Here is a 5,792-nt window from a genome sequence, read left to right on the forward strand (position 1 = left end):
CTTGGTTGAAATATCTAATATATCTGGCTCATGAACCAAAACCAAACCAAAATTTAAAGTTGGGTACAAATTTTAAAGGTTGCATCGGGTGAGCAACAGTCTATCGTTTCGAGAAATTAATGCGCTGATGAGAAAACGAAAACTCGTATATCAAGACGATAAATTGGCCGGTAAACTAAAGGGTAGATGAGAAAACGGCCCTAAGTAGTATATCAAGCAACATTGATGGGCCTTTAACAAGTACTGCTTAAAGTCTTATAAGCAGGGAACGGATTTTATGGAAATTGCCTTTTTTTCTGCTAAAGAGATAGAGTATATTCGATTAAGAATGTCCACGATTTAGCTTTCCCTGATTCCATATATACACATTCCTTTTTTTTTTTAAGATATTTGCCTTTTTTAAGATATTTGCCTTTTTTGCCTTTTCTAACTTTAAAAAAGTGATTTTAGCATTTACAATATTTTTTTAAAGATTAAAAATATACACATGCCCATGCGGCTTATAGAAGCGCAAAGGGGACCTCTTGCCAAATTGGTGTTGGAAAAATTCAAAGCAGTTTTCTCAGCTAACGTAGGCTTGGAGACAATAAGGGGTGTGGATAAAATTGTAAAGGGCGAGGAAAACGCCCTTATTCCTGATAATATGAACGTTTCAAACGTTCCATATTTAAATTGGGCTCCACTTGTATCAACTTACGTCGAGCGCACGTTTAGTACATTCAAGGCTTTTCTTCGCGAAAATCTAATGAAAATGCTGTCGAAAACGTCAAAATGCATCTTGTGGTTCAATGTTACTACAACTATACAGATTAAAGTTTTATGAGTTAGAAACTCGAAAGGATAAAATAGTCAAAGATTCAAAGTACACATTTTTCATATAATAAAACTAGTTCATAGTTTTTATCTTTTTACTTGTAATATAAAACTGTATTTTTTGATTGTTCATCGTATTTTCTGTCTTTATTTAGTGCCTTATTTTGCTTTTTTTTGCAATACCTAGTGCCTTTTCCTGCCTTTTTCGCTATTTTGTTTTGCCGTTTTTTGCCTTTTTTGCAATACCTAGTGCCTTTTCCCTCCTCATTCGCTATTTTATTTTGCCTTTTCAGCGTATTTCGTTATTTTATTTTGCCTTTTTTATGGGTTTTTAGGTCATAAAAATCCGTTCCCTGCTTATAAGTAACCTAGAAATCATTTTAGATTCCTCCAGCAAAAGCGAAGGCTCGAATGTAGAATCTGGAGACATTAAAAGTGTGAAATTAAAGCTCAGTTGAAGAATGAAATGAATGAAGAAAACCAAGCTATTCTCGGTGAAAATCCTCTCGATTGGTGGAAAACTAAACTAAAATACGACAAATTGACAGATCTGGCCCGCAAATATTTGAGCGCTTCACCCGCCAGCGTTCCAAGTGAGCAATTGTTCAGTGCAGCCGGCCTTATCTACGAGCCTCTAGGAAATCGCCTCATGGGAGAAGAGGCAGCGACATCACTTTTTTTGAAATGTAATATGCCCCTTTTGAACTTTGACTACTAGATTAAACACTGTATGGGTTGAGCACTCGTTCAATGTTCTAATAATTAAAAAAATGTTTAAGTAATAAAAACGATGACTTAAGTTGATTATAGTTTTTTTAATGTTATTCCTAACATTCGAATTCGCATTCGCACTCCGAAAATTCGAAATGTGAAAAATATGACATTCAAAACATCCCTAATTGAAACATTTTGTGACTATTTTGTGCACATTTTAGCATGTTTAGTAAATTTTTCAGGCCATTAATTTTGTTATAACCAAAAAAACGTCTGGTAACATAGTTGAAAGTGGAATTGTCTGCATTCACCGTGTAAACAGACAAAAAGTAGTAGGCGTTTGACACTGTCTGCCGTTTCACGTTGCTAGAAGACAGTGAGGCCTCACTCCCACAGGGACTGAAGCTATGGTCGGCGAATTATGTGAGTGGTAGGTCGACAGTCGTAAGTAATCTTCAGAGATCAAACCTCTAAATCAAGAAGAATAAAACAAGGGGTTCCACAAAGTGGCGTTCTCTCCCCCTTACTATTTAACTTCTACATCTCGAAGCTTCCCCAGCCACCTGAGGTAGGTAGGTACAAACAGCAAAAAGTTTTGAATTTTTTTAATCGAAAAACCTTCCACACAGAAGGTCCAAAAAAGCACTTTTTACAGAATTGAAATCGGTTCAGGGGTTTGGTCAGGCATCGCCGTCATATAGAAAACATTTCATTTTTATATATGTATATAGATATAGATATAGATGACGATTACAACTCTTCCAACTTTTTGAGTAGTTATATCTCGGAAACGGTGGCTCTTATAAAAAAGTATTTAGACATTTTTTATAGATAATTATCTGCTCTACAATTTTTGTCTAAACTAATTTTATGATAAACTTACCGTTCTGCTGAAAATCGCGAAAAACCCGTTTTCGTGACCTTTGACCCCGAGTAACTTTTTTTCCAGGTATCGGATCGATGAGGACTTTCTAGATTTCATTTATGATGGTGTTTTGAACAATGTTATCAATTTTCAGCTGGGTGGGAATTATTGTAACCTCGAATGTCTAAATTGACCGGACTATATCGATAGTTGTATATTTTGTTCACACTATTAGCCCCTAAGTGCAAAAGGCTCTTGGGAGCCACCTTGCCCATCTCTGGTCTAAAAGATACATGAGTCAGAATTTCTGAAACGGGCCACTTCAATTATGTGATATTTAATTTCCAATCAGTAATGGTATTTTTTCATAGCTATTGACAATGCAAACAAATGTCTATGATTTTGCAAACAAAAATTTATATTCTTTATAGCGACAAGTATTTTTTTGTCCTTTTTACTTCAAAATTCAATTACAGACGATCTAATTGACGATTTTGACAATTCAACCGTCATTTTCATTGTTATTAAAAACTTTTCAAGAGCATAGGTTTTATTTATTTAAAAATAATTTTTAAGGGTTAATGTTTATAAAATTGTTGGTAAAAATAAAAAAATAACAGTCAAAATTTTATTCTCTAAAATATTTTGTTGAAAAAAAAATGGCTCGCAACCTGGAAAACCGCTATTTTTACTTGAATGCTGTCGCGCAATGCAACGAGCGCGTTCGGACTTATTTTGGTCAAGTGCGTCCGCAACCGCGTGGTTATAATCCGATCATTGGATCATGAAGAAATCAATGATTATCTTAAATTTTTATATGAGAATTGAAGTCAGTTTTGTTTTTTGCTTATAAATTACTTGTTTACTTAAATCTACCTCTGTTTATTTTTGACTCTGTTTGTTTTTAGGTGTTGCCATACTAATTTGGTTTTAATTCGATCATAGGATCATGAAGAAATCAACGATTATCTTAAAATTTTATATGAGAATTGAAGTCGGTTTTGTTTTTGCTTAAAAATTACTTAAATCTACCTCTGCTTATTTTTGACTCTGTCACATGAAAGCAAATAAACCGGTGAGAGCACGCTGGTTGCACACGCACTTGACTAAAATAAGTCCGAAAGCGCTCGTTGCATTGCGCGACAGCCTTCAAGTAAAATAACAGGTTTCCGCGTTGCGATCCATTTTTTTTCTCAACAGAATATTTTAGAGTAAAATTTTGCATATGTGGTTTTTTCTGTGTGAAAAAGTGGTGGAGAAGACTATTATTTTTGTATTTTTACCAACAATTTTCTAAAAATTTACACTTAAAAATTATTTTTAAATAAATAAAACCTATATGCTCTTGAAAAGTTTTTAATAACAATGAAAATGACGGTTGAATTGTGAAAATCGGTCAATTAGATCGTCTGTAATTGAATTTTGAAGTAAAAAGGTAAAAAAAAAAACACTTGCCGATATATAAGAAAACATTTTTTTTTGTAAAATTAAAGTTAGACATTTGTTTGCATTGTCAATAGCTATGAACAAATACCATTCCTGATTGGAATTAAAATATCACATAATTGAAGTGGCTCGTTTCAGAAATTCTGACTCACATATAACATGTTTTTGGTTATAAAATGTGTTATTGAAATACACGATCTCTTTTTGTTCTATGTTATGAACTTTTTGTTTATACAAAGAATCTTTATGGCATTTCCAGTTATGAAATGGGCATATTTTGACACAACTTTATCTCCTTTTCCCATACCTTTACCGATTATATTATGAGCCAACACCGGACAGGCAGCCCATTTAGCTGGACATGTACACGACTGAAGATCTATTCTGATCCAAGCCAAGCGAGAACCCGTTTTAAATTCCATTTGACAATGTGTTTTCACATATTTGACGAGAAAAGCCAGTGAATTTGACAAAGTGAAAACACGCTTTCGATAGTATCGAATATTTTGCACTATCACCAACGAAACTACCGAATGTATACCAGACATTGGCAAAGGCTGCTGTTTTTGTGACTTTAAGCCTACTCACGTTAAAAACGGAGGATGAACGAACACCACCGCAGAGCGTGCTGTCTTGCAAATACAGCCACCACAAGTGAACGATGCTTATAACAGCTCATACTGATATTGACTTCGGCAAATCTGTACTCCGAATGATCGTGCACGAAATCAGCAACCGCCGTATTTGATCGACAGCCATAAGCACGATACTGCATTTGGACGGTTGCCGAAAGCATGACAGCTTATGTGAAAGACTGGCGAAGGCAAGATGCCGCAGTTAGCTAACTTGATTTGTTGCAGAAGTCAAACCGCCGCGTTTGGTTTGTTGCTGAAGGCGCGTTTGACGTGTTGCCGAAGTGATGATACTGTAGTTCAAAAACATTCAAAGACACTTGCTTGTTTGAAATGAAGCATTGATATGTACATACATACATACTTTCGTGCGTATGCATATTCACAACTAGCCTACATACATGTATGCACACATATGCACATTCCTCACAACTAGCCAGCAGTGAGCAATGCAATTGAATGGTAGACGCGCTATAAATACATACATACATGCATACGAGACGATAAATTACCCTTTACCACATTCGCCGTCATTTCAGCAACAAGTCAGATGATTTTCAGCAAAAGTCAGATGATTTTCAGCAACAAGTCAAATGGCTTTCAGCAACAAGTCAGATGATTTTCAGCAACAAGTCAAACGACTTCTGCAACAAATGATGACTCTCATGTTTTCGGAGCCGTTCAACTGCCACGTTTGCTGGTTTCGTGCACGATCATTCAGAGTACAGATTTGCCGAAGTCAATATCAGTATGAGCAGTTGTAAGCATCGTTCACTTGTGGTGGCTGTATTTGCAAGACAGCACGCAATGCGCTCGTGTTCAGTCATCCTCTAATTTCGTTTAGGTATCGATACTACTAAGCCAACGCCGCTGCTCAGTCATACAAAGCAGCGGTATTGAATGAGTATGAACAGTTGACGATAAACCAATGCCATTCCCTGATGAATACACTGTCGATAGTTTTCCAACGCTACCGTGCAAGGGCTTTGCAAGACTCGGAGAATACCCTAATGTTCACTTGCCTTTTGTGGGCAAATCTTGGCGTTGCGGACGTTAAGGTGAGGTTAAACTTGGCAATGTATGCGCTTTTTCTAGGCATTTTGCTGTCAAAATGCGAAATCGAAAGTCTACTTTCACCTGTAAACAGCCAGAAAGTTTGTTGTGCAGATTTGCAGAAATTGCTTTCGAAAATAAAAATTGCAATGTGTAACTGCAACTGAAATGTATGCAAATCGCTTTCGAGAAATAATGGCAAATTACTTGTGCTGAACTAGCGATTTTCATTTTTGCTGCAAGTGCTGTCAAATCAATCGAGTGTTGCC

General features: G+C 35.9%; 1 protein-coding gene across 2 annotated transcripts in view; it reads right to left on the reverse strand.

Moving 5' to 3' along the window:
* Window positions 1–5,792, reverse strand: part of LOC118735061 (cAMP-dependent protein kinase catalytic subunit 1) — a 72,973-nt gene that overhangs the window by 31,609 nt on the left and 35,572 nt on the right. The gene's annotated exons all lie outside the window — the stretch shown is intronic.

This window comes from Rhagoletis pomonella, unplaced genomic scaffold (genome assembly GCF_013731165.1).
Source record: "Rhagoletis pomonella isolate Grant_MI unplaced genomic scaffold, Rhpom_1.0 Rhpom_scaffold_00003, whole genome shotgun sequence".
Classification (NCBI taxonomy): Eukaryota; Metazoa; Arthropoda; class Insecta; order Diptera; family Tephritidae; genus Rhagoletis; species Rhagoletis pomonella.